The sequence below is a fragment of the Protopterus annectens genome, chromosome 7.part0, assembly GCF_019279795.1.
Source record: "Protopterus annectens isolate FY-2018-M chromosome 7.part0, PAN1.0, whole genome shotgun sequence".
NCBI lineage: Eukaryota > Metazoa > Chordata > Ceratodontiformes > Protopteridae > Protopterus > Protopterus annectens.
The window spans coordinates 1,998,567,686-1,998,586,746 of record NC_056739.1 but is presented as its reverse complement, the minus strand read 5'-3'; the positions used below and the strand labels follow the sequence as shown (position 1 = coordinate 1,998,586,746).

Genomic DNA, 19,061 nt, shown 5'->3' with positions numbered 1-19,061 from the left:
GGATGCTAATTAAATCCCAGTTGCCTGAGTCAGAGTCAGGGCTCCATCTCTCTGTGCCATGGAGCCAAACTTAATACCTACTAAAAGTTAATATTTTTACCAGTAATCAGTACTTTTCTCAGTCCATTGATTGACTTTTCTTGCAAGTTCATGTGTCTCTGTTTTTTCGTTAGTAATAATGTCCACTGCATGGAAATCTGTAGCATTCGCAAACAACTCTTGCTCTGATAGAGTGCCCAAATATACATTATCTTTTCTTCTATTTGCATTAATTACTTGTAAAATGTTTCTCTAACCACTGTTTCTCTTTTATTGTTGTTTTACACATTTTTAAAAATTGATTCAGTAAATAACATTTTGTTAACAGAATAAATCACAAATTATCCTTTTAGTGTACATGCATGTTGGCTGAGTTGAAACACATATATTTGTGTATTTTTATATGATCTTGCTGAGTAAAGGATATTATGGTCCAGTCCATGTAAATTTTAAATATTTTACTGTACAATATCTTGCAAACATGAGCAGACAGTTCCACTGTGTCACTGGAATTTGCTACTTGTATCTTTATTCTCTTTGGCACAAGCTTTGCCCTCATGCCTATACTTTAAGCAACATGGCATCTCTTTAGGTGTTTTTCTCTTATTTATGACTGGCAGCAATTTCCTGGCTACCTGTTATGCCTTCATCTTGCCAGGATATTTCTATATTGCCCATCATTATAAATACCATCATGTACTTTTAACATCAATGTGACTGTTTTTTTCTGTCCAGATCGTTTCTGCCCTGATCTTGCACACATCAATTTCTACTACAAGCTTTCTCATTTGTATACTTATTTCCCTTACTATGTTCATATTCACAACTTTATCTAGCGTTCATTCTGTTTCGTTGAGAAATTTGCTTTTCGGTTTATTATTTTTATTTTATAAACAGTTCTGCCTCTGGCATTCTTTAGTTTTGTGATTTATCCCATCCACATATGCATCGATTGTTTCTTGTGGCCCTTGACTTGTAAAAATAAATGAAAAGTATTTAGCAAGTACTTCTTGAATCTGGTAGAAATCCAAGCATAGTTAACATAGCATGAAGCACAAATTGGTGCAGATAGTGTTCATCTCGAGGATGTTATTCAGTTAACATAGGGTTGAGTAAAAACTAGTACAGACAGTGAGTGACCAGATCTAAGATGTCAGTGATTCTAAGGTATAGATAATTTGACTGCATAATGATTAAAATAGCATGGTATGCAATGCATGTTATTGTTTGCATAAATACATGTCAGTGATGAAACCCATGCAAGTGACTCACACAGAATAGGCAAGTGAATAAATCTAAGGTTGCAGACTGATTCAAACTTGTATAAATGGTGGTATTGAGTGGAAATTCTTACCAAATGTGACCACCAAGATTCACAATGTACATGATGGGAGCCATGCTAAGAACAGCAGTAGCAGTAATATCACAGCAGCATGTATCAGGAGTTACTCTCACATTCATTGCTCACAGTGTTCATGTTGCATCCATCTATATCAATGGAGGAGGTAGAGACAGTGCCTGAAGTACTACCATCTGATAGACCAATATATTGTCAAGCATTATCAAGTGGACAGGGATGCTATAAGGCACCTAGACTAACCATGCTTCCCACAAGTGTACTTGGAGGGGGTTGCATGGCATGACCACTCCAAGCTATACAGACCTTCCAGCAACCTACAGAGAGACAAGTTATGGATATTGTGGACATCGTCCTCACAAATCGTAAACCAGTTCCTCAGCATTATGCTACAGCATATGGACAAGCATGTGTGGCTGTCCAGTACAGAAAAGTTAACACTTGTAGGTTCGTATGTTCATAGGTGTGTACTAGGCTAATGGCCCTGGAGCCTTTACAAACCTAGCCCATAGGATTACCCTGACATCGTGCCACCTGACCTTAGTTCCTAGTGCCTCTGTTGAGTAGAGCCACTGGAGTGATCCCTGGGGTGAATCTTCTATTTCCCAGCCACTCATCAAGGTTTCTCTTGAAGAGGGCCAGTGAGGTGCTCTGTCTGACATGTATGGGAAGTCTATTCCATAGCAAGGGCAGTCTCTGGGTTATGAACCTGTCCCTCCGGCACGTTCTGTTGATTGTGGTAATGAGGTTGAGGTCACCGGAGCATGTGGTGCGGAGGAATTGGGATTTCTTTAGATGTAGCATTTCTAACAGAGCTGGATCAGACATGGCTTTGTATGTCAAGCAGAAATCTCCTTTAAGTAGGCGATATGAGACAGAGAATAGTTGGAGTTTTTTGAGTCTGTCCATATAGGACAAGTGTTTAAGGCCTAGGATCCGCTTTGTGAGGTACTTTTGTGGCCTCTCCAGTTGTTGCAGGTGTCTAGTGAGGTACATGCCAAATGGAGAATTGTACTCGATGATTGGCCTAATGAAGGAAGAGTAGAGGGAGAAAATGACCTATTTCTTCCTGGATGCAAATCCCTTAGTAATGAGTTGTGCCACATAGAAGGACTTTCTGACTTCACATACTCATTCTGAATATGACTGTTACTCGTATATCTGTTTACCCAGCATTTAAATATTGTATTTATTGTGCATTCTTACACTAACTATAATAATGCTTCCATGGCATATATTAATACCAAGTGTATTTTCAACTTATTTTCTCCATTTCATTCCCATTATTTTCAAAGTGTCTCACTACTTACTTGATTACTTGATGAGACTTATTTTCTGTTTATGTACTTTTGTTTAATATTGATACAGCTGTTTGTATGACATAGCTTACTTCCCCCTGTAACACATAAACAGGAAGAGCTTCATCTCTCTGAACTTCCAGGTGGTCTGTATTGCCTAGGCCATCATTCATAATGTCTCTGTGTTCCACCCAGGTAGTTTGCAAGACTCACACATTTGGCAGATGACCAATATATACAAACAGTTCCTGTGAGGAGACTTCACATAGGATAACTTAGTTGTTAGGTGCACATGCAATCCAGATAGACAGGGTTATACCACATACAATAAGATATTTTTGTGTATTTTAGGCATTGCTGTAGATGCCACTGAGCAATAGTTATGACCCAGATGCACAACCCTCAAACAATGTGGAAAATGCCATATGATACAGCTCATGCAGAAACCTAAAACATAATGGAGCAGGTGTTCAGGCTACCAAAGGGATGCCTCTAATGCTAAGGCACCTCAGGAATAGGCTCTGCAATATAGTGTGAACATATGCAACAAAATATCTGTTGTGTGTGTCTTGCTCCACAGCACAGCATTACACAAACAGAAGACTATGTGAACATCATGGCAGGACCTGCCATTCAGTTCACAACAGCAGCAGAGGTGCAGGATGAAGAGGCAGGGCAGGGTCATGCAGCACTGGCAAAGAGTTGACATCTGGTCCTCAGCTATAAGCCATGACACAGACAACACAGAATCAAATGTTGCATGTAGTATTGCACCCAAGTTATATGGGACAGTGTGTGAACTAGCAACACAGTGCATCAGCCATCATTGTACCCATCCAAAATAGGAATTTGGGGGACAAACTCATCATTGCTTTCACAAGTTAGGGGGATACAGTGACAGGCAACTCTAACACTATAATACAGGGTAGGATCACAGAAAGTGAACAGAGTATCTAAATGGTGTGGGAAGTTATGTGGAGTGAGGCATTACATCCTCCAGTGCTGAGATTGGGGTGTGACCATTGCCATTGTCCACTGTGTTGACTTATGGTGTTGAGGACTGGATCGAGTTATGGCAGGGAAGGGATGGAACTACAAGACCATACATGTATATCCTGATGAGATTTGTAGCTCCACCCATGATCTGGATGACCTCCACAACTAGAATGGCTGGTCGTGTCCCCACAGTTGACAGTGATGCTGTGTCAGCAACAGTCTGTGTAGCCTGATGTAGGATGGGCTGTTATTGATTCCAAGAGTGACTGACGTATCAGTGACAGTTCTGGAGTCATGGGGGCAACCCCCCACCATGTCTGTCCCCTATAGTGGGATTGCCCACCTGAGACACAGTGCTCATATCAGATGCTGTGTGCGCTGGAAACACAAGTGAAGCCCATATGGGGATCTCAGGTACAGGATGTCTACTATGTTCTGATGAGGCCAGCTGCTTAGCCAGAACCTCTACAGCAGCCTGTGTAATGATGGATGTGAGGAAACCCTCCTCCTGTAGTGTTGCAGACACTCCCACTATGTCATTGGAATGTGCCACTTGTATGTTTCCATCACTGTGTCAACTATATATGTCTTGCTGATAGCAGCCCTGTGTTGTCACTGGAAGTTTGGGACTGGTTGCCTTGCCACTCTTTCTATGGCAGTGACACTCCTTGCAAGCTCAAGCTCCTCCCCTGTCCCATAACCCCTTGCTCCCAGAAGAAAGACTGCAGATCTTATTGCCAGAATGGAAACTATGCCATATGAATGCCCAACTTTAATATGGTGTTATCTCAACCCCCTCTGTCTCTAAGCCATCTTGGGAAGAATCTCCTCACCATCTTTTCTACTGTTGCTTCTCTGGGCCTTTTTCAGTGCTAGTAGTGCTGGAAGCAGCACCAAAGTCTGCACCAGTTCCATGGACATCAGCATATACCTTTTCTTTTATGCCTGTGCCCTTGGTGTCAGTGGTGTCTTTGGCACTGACCCTCTCTACAGCCTAGATGCTGTCAAGGCTGCTGTTAGTATCAAAGCATTTTGCATTTGACTCGTCATTGCAAAAATCATCTGAAGAGACTTCAGCTCTGAAATCTTCAGTGACGGCGATCTGTGTCCATTCAGTGATACAAGTGCTGGTCTGGTAAGTGCTAGAGGCTTTGATCCTGAATACTTCAGTTAACATTTTAACTCAGAGGAGAAGAGGAATACTAAGTCAGGTTATTTGCAGGGGGGGGGGGGGTACAAGCTTCACTGATTCTGCCATGAGACACAATTGATTTTGGATCCTTCAACTGTTCATCACCGATGTTCCCACAGGACAAAAGACCTCATAGTCCCAGATTTCTGAGATCTGGGGTGCCTTCTTCCCAGGAGGGTTCAGATGACTCTCCTTCCAGTTCCCCAAGGTAGATGTGATTTTAGAGGAAGCATCTGGACTCCCTCTTGGAGATTCCCTACAAAGATTCAGATCCCTACAAAGGGAAGGTTCCACCAAACTCCCACTTGAATACACCACATTTGGTTGGATTCTGAAGGTGATGAGGCTGAGGGAATCTTGGCCCATAAATGCCACTTTTCATGCTAAGAGAGGTTGTAGTGCCATCCTAGATAAGTTTGTGGATCTGGTGTGCTCCAAAGTATGGAAGGAGATGGATGTGGCTAAGCCTGTACCCTGTAAACAAGATAGAGTGTAGTGGATCCCCAAAGACAGACAGCACTGGAGCAAAGAACCTCATGTAGATTCCATAGTGGTGTCTGTTGCCACCAAGTGAGAAATTCCTGAGGCCACTCAGGCTATCCATCCTTCTAACAATAAGTCCAGGATGAAGGATCAATTTGGGAAGCATGTTTATGCATGGTAGAGCCTCCTTATTTGGGCAGAAGGTGATAAAGAAACTGCTGCAGTGTGAGTAGGAGATAAAATGCTCAGTGCTGTTGGAATGAAGTTTTCAGTGCCACACAGGAGCTTTCAAATAATTTAAAGGGCACCAAAAACATACATATGGTTTCATAAGTCCCAGCACTCTGAAAAAAGGCAGCAGTATGACTGGGGTTCCCATGGTAGAGAGGAATTCCCACCTAACTACTAAAAAAGACACAGAGGTGATCTAGATCACCAGAGGTTTAGGGGATTCTTTTGAATATCCCATGAGTATGAGTCCTGAAAGGCTGCCTAACTGCCCCACTCTACAGACAGTCAGGGGATGACATTCCTTTACCTACCAGTATAGCTGTCCATCATACAGGCTGGGTGGATAAGGAAAATTATATCTAGAGGCTACTCCCTTTTTGACACTACTCAAAATCATTCCCTCACATCCTCCAGCAGTCCCACTCCAAACGAAAATGGCAGTGCTGAGGGAAGTAGATATTATTCTACTGAAAAAAGCCATCCGAGAAGTCCCACCAGACCAGAAAGGGGCTGGCTTCTACTCCATATTCTTCCTGGTGTCCAAAAAGACACATGACCTTACACCTATTCTCATTAACTCAACCAAATCAAAAGATGGAGTCATTCTGGATTGTTACAGTGCAGTCAATACTACTGGGTTTGCAGGCAGCAGATTAGATGTGCTGTTTTGCTCTCCAGGATACACACCTGTATATCAAAATAGCAAAGGCATCAAAGAGATTCCAGCACTTCCAGGTCTGAGCCAGTCATTGCTAGTTTTGAGCCCTGCCATTTTAGATCACCACAACCTCCCAAGTGGTTATCAGATGCATGACTCCTATCACTGCTCACATACGACTTTTTGGAGAAAGGAATTTCCCTTCATAGATGACTGGCTTACAGTGACTCCTATGGGAAAGCTCCTCATGTCAAGGCAGTACTTACTCATGCTGTGTCTGTCTTTGAGGATCACAGTCAATGCAGTAAAGTCTGATTTGGTTCCAGCACAATCCCTAATATTTATTGGCTGCCAGTTGAAAACAGTCAACCAGTGGGAAAAATTACCACTGGACAGGATTTGTACCATTGTGAAAGAAGTCATAACTGTCTCAGAAAATTGAAACTACAGCAGCAGCTGCAATACTCAAGCTGTTGGATTTGATGACTGCATATATACTCAGGACTCATTGGGATCAAACAATTCAGCCCATGGCACAGATAGTAAAGCACCTGTGTCAGAAACATATTGTGATGGACAGACCCCCAGAATCTGTCCATAAGGACACTTTTTTATCAATCCACAGCTGCCACTGTTATGGCAGAAGTCTCTACTCTGGCCATTGTTCCTCAAGAGGAACAGTCACTAAGATGCATTCTCAAACAGCAGGCCCCCAGTCTCCTGTATCCTTCCCCCCCCCCCATTTCTGCTTATAAGCTGGTTCCTCATGTGGTGGGTTTGGCATAATAGTTAAGGTTTTTCATCTTACAGATACAAAGTACAGGGTTTGAGTCTAACCTCAGGTTACTAGCTAGACTTAAAATGGCTCTTCAGGGCAGTTAGCCTAGAATTCACCTATGAACCTCTAGAAAACCAAAATGTGCAGAGCAAAGGTCATTCTCATAACTCCATTCTGGCCTTGCAAGATATGCTTCCCCTTGCTGTGGCCTTATCTCAAGAAAATACATCTTCCACAGTACCCTCATTTGCTATCTCATCTGTCTGAGATACCTCACCCAGATACCTAGTCCTTTCATCTGACCTCATGGATTCTCCACTTAGAGTAATGGTCAAGGACCCCTCATGAGGTGGTCCATCTGACTACTGCATCTCAAAGACCTTCTGCTAGGAAAGTTTATAAATACAAATGAAAGAAGTTTTCTATTCAGGCTATTCAACAGAATATAGACTCCGTTTTAGCCTCCATAGGCCTTGTGCTTACTGTTTGCCAGGCTTATTTAAGAAAGGAGATAGTTATTTCTTGATCAGTTGCACCAAGCAAATATATTATTCTTCCATGAAGGGTTTTCTACATCTTCTCTGGTGTCTTGTAAGGTATGTACAGCTTTCGTAAAAGTTTTTTTTTCACTCCAGACCACCCTTGGTTCACACTGCCTCTCTCTCGAACTTAAATTTTGTGCTGGAAAAATCAGCTAAGCCTTCATTCAAGCCAGAAAATTCCATTGAGATTAGAGGTCTAAACTGGAAGACTATCCTTCTGGTAGCCTTTACTTCTTTAAAAAGAGTTTCTGAACTTTATGCCCTGTCCTGTCAGTCCCCTTATTTGGTGTTTCATCCAGACAGGGTGACACTTAGAGCTAACCCATCCTTTTTGCTGAAAGTGGCCATTCAAACTAACCTTAATCAGTCCATTCATTTACCAGTATTCTTTCCAAACCATTCAAGCAAAGGAGAATACCAGTTGCACTGCATCACTGTTCACAGATTACTTATATTTCACCTTTACTGAACAAAAGACTTCAAAAAAATATTTACAATTGATTGTTAGTTTCATTCTCTCCTGCCAGAAAAGCTTATAAGGCATCCAAGCGTACCCTTTCCAAGTGGTTGTCCTGTTGGACTGATTATTGTTACTCTTCTGGCAGACCATTGGCCACTAGACTTGAGAGTGGATTCTATCAAGCTTCAAGCCACTTTCACTGTCTTACTGTGCAACATACCCCTGGAGGAGATTACTGTGACTGCAAGATGGTCAACCTAAAATACATTTGATAAGCATTACAGTATGAGTACTCTTTTTTTGGACAATGGCTTTCTTTGGAGCCACAGTTGTAGGCCACCCAAGGTCTGCTGGGAATTTTGTCCAGCATGTCCAGTGTCCAGAAAGGACCAGAATAACTAAATAAGTTATGCAGTTAAGAATGTTATATTTAGCTGGTCTCTTTTAGACACTGGAATAACCCACCCACCTTCCCCATCCAAATTGTCATTTCTAACAGAACCTGTAAGAATCCCAGAGGTCTTTGTTGTTCCCCAAGGTCCAACATTTTGGAACTGTATTACTACCTCTAGTAAAGGTATATAAACTAGATATTCTTCATAACTCGATCTGGAATCCTTCTTCTGGTAGCAGGAGCTTATGGAACAGGGAAGGAGCTTGAGCTTGTAAGGAGTTTTGTTGCTGTGAAAAGACCACCAAGGTGACCAGTCCAACATTTCCAGTGTCTGGAGAGAGAGATAACTCTTAACATTCTAGTAAGTGCATGCATTATACAAACCAACGAAAAAACTCCACAGACCACTAGGGGAAAACTGCAAACTTTAATACAAATGTGATAAGCGCTTTCAGGATACACCCTTCATCAGACAAATTCCTTGTAATACAAACTCATTATTTAAATAACCATTATCCAATCAACACCCAAAACCCTAAACACATGGTCTATGCCTCTTTAATACAGGTTTTAAAGGCACAACTCCATTCAAACCTGGGCTTCTATCTGCCCCAAGTTCAATAATCCATTGTGTTTCACTATACTCAGTATAGCAAACAAGGTCACCAACCCTTGGATTAATTTTAAGTACTTGTAGGACCATAAAATGAAAAAAGTGTCTTTGATGTTTACTTACATGTTGATACAGAGCATTATGCACATCCTGCAAACGTATAGCAGACAAGTGCCTCAAAATCCTGGTTTTCAACTTATAATTGGTCTTCCCTACATAAAATGATGGACAACACATGCACCTGGCTAAGTATATCACATTGGCCGTGTTACAATTTACTTGCAGCTTAGGAGAATATACCCTTTGACTAACCGGATGAACAAACTTATGAACATTGGATATATATCTGCATGCTTTGCAACACATACAGGGATATGTTCCAAACCTCCCAGTTATGCCAACCTTACTTCTATCATTATCACACAGAATCTGTTTCAAATTCCTGTTACGTTTAAACGTAAAACTGGGAGCATCTCCAACTATCTTTCTCAAAGCATCATCAGTCTGTAAAATTCTCCAGTTATTCCGTATAATGTCACAAATGCCACTGACATCACTACTATACTTAATATATATGTTTACATTATCTTTCCATTTAGTCCAATCTACAAACCTAGTAAGTTTATTCTCCAAACCTCTGAGTTGCAAAGTGTCTTTTACCACCTTATTCACTTCATTGGGGTGATAACCTCTGGTAACAAAGTGAGACATCAAATCACCTATCTCAGTCCATAGTTGTACTTCATTTGTACATAACCTTAATGTCCCATAGGTCTGACCTTTAATAATGTTGCGAAAAACAAAACCAGGGTGCATACTACCCTTTGCTAACAAACCATTCCTCCAACATTGTTTTCTAAAAAACTTCATATTAATCCTATTAAAATATCACATTCTAATTTTATATCTAAAAAATCAATCTTAGTATAAGAATACTGTGATATAAAATGTAAAGAACTCATAGTAGACTCTATATAAAGAACACAATTCCTCAATGCTATTACTGTACCCATACATAACAAAAATATATCATCCACAAATTGTGAATAGAAAACTAGAAATTCCTTCCATTCGTGATCTGTCTTAACCAAAAGTTCTTCTTCCCACTGGGCAAGCACTAAATTGGCATAAGAATTCGCACAGGGGATGCCCATGGCTACCCCCCAGCATTGCCAATAATGCTGTTGCTCAAAGGGGAATATACAGTTCGCTAATATAACTTCTAATAATGATGTTACTTGCAGCAATGTCTTCTTGTCCAAACAGCTATGTAACCGTAAAAACTGCTTGATAGCCTGTAAGCCATACTATTAGGTATGACAGTAAATAAACTATGTACATCTAGAGTAACTAACAACAAACAATTATTAAAACTCTTACTACATAAAAAATTCATACAAACTAGTCAAAAAATGGGCACTAACCTTTAGATCATAGGTACAGAAGAAACAACTGGTCTCAACTTCGAGTCAACCCAAAAAAAAACAACATTCAGTGATCCACCCTCTCCCTGAAACTATAGGTCTTAGGGGTGGGTCTAATGCAGCCTTATGTATCTTAGGCAATGCTTTAAATATCAGTAAAACTGGATGCTCTACTGAAATAAAAGTAAAAACCTATTAAAGTTATGACATCACAGTTCCTTAATTCAGAATAACACTGTTAACTCATGTAATAATATTTTTCACCTCTAATGGTATGATTTGCACGTAAGTGTCTTCCTGCTCAAGCATGCATTTAATTTTATTTACATAATGTACTGAATCCATCAAGACAATCCCCTCACCGTTGTCCGCAGGTCTTATCACAATCTCTTTCTTGTCTGCCAAAGATCTCAATGCTTCCCTCTCACTTAACAGACAAATTGTGGAAGCATTTGATCTTATCAGAACTTTTAAATTGTCTTAACTAGTCCTCACAAGTCCTAATAAAAGCTCTACAACAGGATTTGTGGGTGGAACATAAATACTAGGCTTCCTCAGGTTGCCCACATTAACATCCATACTTGTGGAATTACCAAACATTTGTTAAAGTTGCAGTCTCCTACCAAATTGCTTCAAATCTAAAACAATATCAGTATAACTGGAATGGTCTGCCGGAACAAAGTTCAATCCTTTATTAAGTAAACAATGTTGCAAAGTAGATAAAACATAACTGGGAAGATTATACACCAATTCAACAGTACTTGTAGTCAAACAGAGATTTTCCTCCATTTGTGTTCTCTGCTTTCTGCTCATTGGCTCTGACCATTCACCTGTAATTCCATTTTCTTCTCTTTCTTTTTCCTTACAGGCACTGGTAGTTGTGGAAAAAATAATTGTGAATACAAAGTCTTGGGTCTGGCCCTTAACCCAAGATCTAACGAGGTTGCTGCTCCCTTGTTGGAAATGACGCCATGATTAGGCCGCCTGTGCTCAATACAATCCTCCTCCTGCTCACTCCCAGCTGGCAACACCTCCGATAATGCCTCCCTCTTAGGCTCCTCATTGCTCAATCACAATTGGCTAATGCAGACGTATGAGCTATCTGGTTCATTGGTGCTGCTGATCATTTTACTTCAGCTGTAACATGCAATACAACATTGCAAACTGAGTGATTTCTATCATTTCCTTGCAGAACCTTCAGCCATACAAAAATATTGCCATTGCTGAAGTTAAGGATATCTCTGTTGAATTTTCTTGACTTAACTTGCTGAAGTTTTGTATCAAAAGCACTGACTGTACAATACAATGAATCTAACTTCAGTAGATAACTTTTGCTGGAAAACTTCTTCTCAGTCTCTGCCTGGTGCTTCTCTATGGATTTAATCAACTGCTGTTCCTCGGCAGTAAAATACTCTATGAGCAACTGCATATATTGAAACTGGTCTCAATGTTAATTTCCTGCCAATGAGCCAGTAGCTCCAGTTGTGTGTCACCATATGTGGGTATACATAAATCTCTCATCCCACGAGGCACTAAATGAAAGTGCATACAGGCTTCCAAGTGGAAGCACTGCCACTGTAGTGTCTTGAGCCTGTATAGTTAATTTTTAAACTCAGTATACAGTTCTGTAAAGGACTCACCATCTTCCATTAAAGTTGCACCAACATTAACCGCATTCTCCTTAGTGAGTTTCACATTCATAAGAGAATTATTCTCAATAACTGCCAACCTTCTCATCCTCTCTCAAAGGGTCCTTGTTGCTGGTGTGGCTGAATTGTACTCCAACTCCAAAAAGTCATTAACAAAATTAGCCATGTGTACCTTGTACCTTACAAAATGGGAACAGCAGAACAAAGAAACAGGTACAAAGGTACTGAAGGTCCGCAGTGGTAAAAACAGGAACAAACCAGTTAAAAAACTCCACAAACCACCAGGCTAAAACTGCAAACTTTAATACAAATGTGGTAAGCGCTTTCGGGCTACACCCTTCATAAGACAAATTATTTGTCAAGGTTGATAAAAATTACCAGTAACCAGAAATGAGTTCATATATTTGGGGCCCTAGATGGCAAAGACTTTACTTCTGCACTTCCAATGATGGTTAGGGGTTTTCCATCACAAGAAGGGAGCAAGAACAACAATAGGTCCTAAAGGCAAGCTTAAATTTCAATATCTTAACTAGTGGCAAGAGGCACCTTAAAGGCGAAAGCACATATTATGTGTTAAATGCTTATAGGTCAACATCCTGCTTAACCATTGTTGGGAAATGGTGTTACTTTCTGTGTGATTCAGTCATAAATCTACAAATATGATTAAGCCTAGTCTGTAATATTTATCAGTTAAAAAAGGATTAAAGGAGAAAACTATAAGTGCATATTCTAAGGTAGAGGTAAGCTCTCCTTTTTCTAAGTTAGTTAGAAGTTTGTCCACCTTAAAGCAGGTACGTAAGGACCCTTGAACTTTGGTAAGAACTTTTATATATCTGATAAGGGCATGTAAGGATCAAGCCATACACCTAGATATTTACAGAGTCTGAATGATTCACGACCCTGATCTGAGGGACTGAACGTAAACATTTTGCAGTGTCAAACATCAGTGCTACATTTGTATTGGTATTAGTAGTCAGTCCTAGCTGAATTGCTGAGATGTTAGATAAGGAACAATGGATGATATCTGGTGAGTAAGTCAAACAACCAAAATGTTTAAAAATATGCATATAGAGTATGAATTTTAGTAAGGAAATACAATTTTGTATTATTAAATAGTGTAAACAGTATGAATTCTGACACAGATACTAGAGAAGCAATTCTCATATGGACCTCAAGTGGGATTTCAGAGTTGATGCTTTAACTCCAAAGGAATTTTTATCATTTCAGTACATTGGAGTCTAAAGCTGTAAAGGCCGTCCCCTCCTCAGTTTCTGGTGAGGTTTTGTATGAATAACTTTGTACAAGTCTGTTAAAATTGTTTCAATCTGGTGGCTGTGATCTGCATTTCTAAAGCTGGTATTTATGACAGAAGAGAATATGGCTGTGTCAGTGCTGTAGCCATACCTAAAACCGTGTTGATACTCAGAGGGTAATCAATTTTTGCTATAGCGTTTAAGCCAGAAAATCATACGAGGAGAAGGAGATAGCTAGGTTAAAAAGAGCCTTCCTTAGTTGAATCACTTTGTTTGGGTAGTAAAATGACAAAGGCATTCGAGAGTTCAAGAACTCTAACAGTGGTGAGTAAGATACTGAAGATATGACACTGGGGATGGTGCTAAAGGTATTGCAAACTGTACTGAATTCTGGGAACACAGTATCAGATGTCATCTTGCAGTATTGGGGAATATAATAGTCAGTGGTTTACCTCATTGGTGACAGCTGGTTTTCCAAATGGCAACAAGGTGGGCCTCCTTCTCCATGGCCCAGAACATCCACCCTGGCACCCAAGAATGACAATAGCTGTTGCCATTGATACCATCAGCACCAGTGACACTGGCACTGTGTTATACTTCAGGCTCCCTCCTCCCTTTTTGGGGTAGAGTTTTTTAGCCTACCTATTTCTGCTGTCCATGTGGTGGGGGACCTAAAATCATAATGTATAGATTTTAATTATTAGCTCATCAGTAAGTTATGGGAACATCGGCTTGTTAGACATGCTTGCCTTTCAGTGAATGGCATCAAACATACACTTAAAAAAAACAATATATTCACATGCCATGACACTGTTCCTGAAATGTCCTTGCAAGCTGCAGAAAAGGCCACATAGCATACTTCAGATGAACATTTTCACCTCCTGTTGTTACAAATCCATGCAAGAAAGTTGTTCTGATTGCTTCTGCGATGTAAAATTGTAGTTTAATGAATGGTATGTAGAGCTGGTCATTGAATTTCTGCCAATGTTACATTCCTGTTATGGACATGTTTTTGCAAAGGGCATGCATCCCTGCACCACCCTGTCAGGGGGACTTTGTCTCCCCACTCCTGTTAATGTTCATCACAGCTGTCAATGCAAAACTTCTCAAATTCTGCTCTCACACCTCTGCCTGAGGCAGTCCAATAACTACAGTAGGGCAGAGAGGACAGCAGCCCTGTATGTAAGCTGTTAGCACTGAAGAATCGTCAGCCGGGTGTGAGCCAGTACTGGGATTTATTTAAGCAGCTGTGGCTGATATCACGACTGATTTAATGAATGTATGTACAAATTGTTCCCCTTGTGCTCTAGTTAACAATGGTGACACTGAAATTGGCCTGGTGAATGCCCAAGAGACTGCCATCCTACCCTGAGTTACAGAAATATTTCCTTCTATATGTTTCTCTTTCTTTGTAAAGCACCATTGGGCATTTGTCTCAAGAGTGATTCAGGAATGCTAGCAATTCCTTATGAAACTTAATAATTTATTATCTGACAATGAAACAAGGTGTCTAGATAAATGGAGTAAGAAAATCAGTGCTCTGCTGCTCATTGGTTGGAGACACTTAACTGTCTTGGACATGTTGCCAGATGCACAAACCAGCTTATGAAAGAAGCTGACCCATTGCTTGATTTTATGTCTAAGAATAAGGCCAAAAACAGTTACTATGTATTTTCTCTGATCTTTCCACTTCAGAAGGTATGCTATTTAGATTTTTATGTGACCTAGTTTGTACACAAGAAGAATGACCAGGAAATTCACTCTGTGTCTACAGCATAAAATTTATGAAAGAACCATTTCCAAAGGCCCTTTACTCCCTTCCCCCAATAAGTAATCCTTTAAGAAGCCTTAAATTGGCAGTAGGCTAGGATGATGATCCCCTAAAAAAGGCTGCTGCTTTTCAGGAACAACTACAAAAACTGATTTTGAAGAAACTAGTCTTATTTTTATAGTTATTTATGTAGTTAACCTTTCTAGTAGGATTCTTCTGTACTTTGCTCTCTCTCTTCCAAATCACGACTGAAAACATAATTTTTTATGACTTGGGTAACATAAAATTAGACAAGCTATTGTTGATGCAGAATACTAATTTCCCTTGAAAGTGGTCTGTAGTAATATTGATTATATATGGATGTATGGATGGCAAATTGAGAAAGACTGAACATTGGAATAGGTGAAGGGATGACTAAGTCTCTGCTCTATTCCAAATGTTCTGTTAATACATTGCTTTTGGTCGGGGAGGGTTACTTGTTAGGACAAAGAACCCAATGTTTGACAGTGTCTGCTATGTTGCAAGTGCAAGTAACTGGGAAAATACTGCTACAATCATTAATTTGTTACAGCACTTGCTTTGCATTAACTGTAGTTGAGAAATGTAAATAGTAACAATTTTCTTTCGCTATCATCCTTCATGAAGTAATGTTTCAAAAATATTTATGCATGAATTTGTTTTAATGGTACTGAGGGAAAAAACCCTGAACGTGACCTTGATAACCAGAATTTGACCCACATGCTGGAAGATGCAGTGCTAAGGGACATGTATGATAAAGCAAAGCCTCCTTTCATCTCTTCATGTGAAGGAAGGGGAGTATGCTAGGGGACATATTCTATTCTTTTTAATATGAAGACACAGGATGACTGGCATAAGCTGGTAAAGTTAACTGTATGGATATGAAACAGAAAATTTACCCCAGGACTGTCCCCTGTATTACTAATGAACAGATGCAACTCCTAAATCCATTATCCCATGCATGGGTCCCCTCAAATTATCTATGGTATGATCCCAGTTATTCTATTTAGGGGTAATATATACTTATCGACCATGGGATGGGTAAGGTCAATCTATAACCAAATAGGATAGGTTGTTTTGAGCACAAAGGGAAGTTGGCTAGGCTTAAAATGGTACATGAGGTCAGCTAGCCCAGTACTTACCTGTGAACCTATGACACTAGATGGGGGTCTGACTGTGGGCATTACCTCAGAGGTGGGGCACAATGGCTGCATTGCACACCCACGTAGGTCTATACACTTACACAATGCAGCACATTTGACAGAATATTTCTCTGTCAACTTTCATGTTAACACCTGGCCATAGTATAATAGCTCCTGAACACATGATTCTCCTCTCTGGCTATCGGAAGTTCAAAGCTGCTGTGCTGTGAGGCTTTTCCCATCTAGATAATCATGATCCACCTGCCCCATCTGTGGTGTCCTCTTAGAGGGCTGAGCAATAGGATGTATAAGAAATGTAAACTAAGAATAGCAGGCCCTGATAATTCAGTCCCGTAATGCAGACCAAGAGCAAAAAAAAGTGTTTATGCATGGACTGAAGGGAAAATGGGTTATCATGAATTTGCAAAATGACAACTCTTCCCAGTTAAGGTGTAGTGTGAGGATGTTATAATACTGTTAGATTGACATGTAACATCTACTATGATAGAGTAAGAATATTTTATCAGTCCAGGTGGATCTTGCAGTATAACCACTGCTCTTCCAGATTGAGATGATCTTATCCACCCTGTGAGGATGACCTATGGGTGCCTTCCTAAGGAGGTGTACTAGACACAGCACAATGCGAGGAAGGGGCCTAGGGGGTAGACACAGGACACATTGGTGCAGTTATATCTTTTAGCCTGCCTGGGAATGTCTGGGGATCCCACCAGATTAGCTGGAGACAGTTACTGGGGATAGGGAAATCTGCTCTCTATTTTTCAGCTTTGTAACACTAAAACTCTCACCTAAAATAAGCAGTTTAGAAAATGGATAGGCAATTTAACAGCTCTCTTAATAGTCTGCCTTCAACAACTTAAATGCTGCTTTTATCTTTGGTAGATTGCAGTATTGTTCCTCCTAAACATCATCATATTCATAGTTAGATTGAGCAGTGTCAGGAGCTTAGTTGATTAAGCACTCAGCTTTAATTTATATAAAGATTAGAAGGCTATATATACATATCTCCATACCAAACACTTGCGTTAATATAGCAATAGTAACACTGGGGTGGTGCATGATGAGGCCACTGTCCTTCTAAGGTGCTGTCCTTCAGATGAAGTCCTGTATGCCTGTTCTGTTGTCAGTTCAGATGAACCGTAAAAATTCCATTGTATTTTTAAACTAAGAGTAGGTATTGCAATAAAAATTAACCTGCCGGAAAAAAATGATAGACAGTACTATAAAAAGCAAAAAGACAAAACACTCAATGTCAAACAAGGAGAGGGCTAATACAACAAATGCTGTCTTGAGAATTCTAAGGAATTTGAAAGTGTTTGGTTGCACACCCCATTTGTCAGTCTCATTTTTGACTGATGACATCAGTCTATTTCTTGTTATGAATATTACTATGTCATTTTTTGTCATTATTTTCTGTATTTATAAACTCGCTTGGAGTTGAATATGTTTTACATTACTTGGTGATCACGCTGTCAGCAAATGTTTTCTCTCACTATCGGAATGCTGTATATCAGAACACCTCCATCAGCTCTGTTCCTGTGTCTCTGCCTGCGGCACAAACTTTATAAGAAGCAACAATCTGGAATGTCAGTCATGTCAGTCTGTGTTTGAATTTAAGAACTTGCCTGCTGTGGTGGAATCGCCTTTTTATGGCCAGCTAATGTGATATGGATCTTTATATGATGTGGATTTTAACTGGTGTGCCCTCGTTTGCCTAACTGATCCATCTGGCAGTGAGCTGATAATAGTACTGAACACTAATTTTGAGAGCTGATGAATCGTACTACTAGTTCATCAACAAAACTTTGGAGTATTTGTCTTTATTTATTTATTTATTTTTTGATTGATTGATTGACATCTGTTGACTGGGAAAGTCCACAGGGTCAGAAAGACTTTTGAGAAACAGTACAACAGAACATGGTTCCAGGACTACTGCTGTATGCCATCCTTTGTCTTTGTTTACAGATCAAGAGTTATGCCCACATCATCACTTTTAAACAGAATACATTCGAGGTGCACATAGGGCAAAGTGTGTCTTTGTGTCTTGTCTCCTGTTCTCTTTGTGATTTTCATGGACAGCTATCAAGATGCTGTTGATGACTGGAAATTACACAGGTTGGGACATAGGTGTGCCATATTTATTGTCTGCACATGGTGCTGTCCTTTTGGTTTCTGTGCTCTCTGGCCTACATTACAATAGTTCACTGCTGAGTTGAAAATGGTCAGGATAAAAATCAGCACCTCTAAATATGAAGTTATTGTTCAGTCCTGAAAAATATAAATTGTTCTCTGTGGATGAGAGCAGTTACCCTAAGTGGAAGAGTTTATCATGTGGTCTTGCACATGAATAAGGTAGAAGGGAGAGGAAGATTGAATACCACTTGGGTGTACCAGCAAAAATGTGGTAGGTATTATACTGGACCATAGTGATGAAGTGTGAAATGAATTGGAGGAAGAAGGTTTCACTTTGCCACTTAGTTTAAGTCCTCATCCTCACCTCTGGTCATGAATTTTCAACAATGACCCAAAGGATAAAAGTTCAAATGTAAGTAGCGAAAATTAGGTTCCTTTGCAAGACTGCCAGACTCATTCTCCATGATGAAATGAGGGGGTCAGTAGTATGGGAGGACCTTGGAGCAAAAGATCTACTCTTCCAGGTTGAGAGGAGTCCGTTGTAGTGATTTGGGTCTTTAGTGTAAATAATACCCCATAAAATGTCAGCATTGGGAACACTGACATGCTTTT

General features: G+C 40.1%; 1 protein-coding gene across 3 annotated transcripts in view; it reads left to right on the top strand.

Annotated features, from left to right (window-relative positions):
• LOC122807296 (collagen alpha-1(VII) chain-like) overlaps positions 1 to 19,061 on the top strand; it is a gene marked incomplete at its 5' end in the record, with an annotated part of 1,562,855 nt that overhangs the window by 1,410,018 nt on the left and 133,776 nt on the right.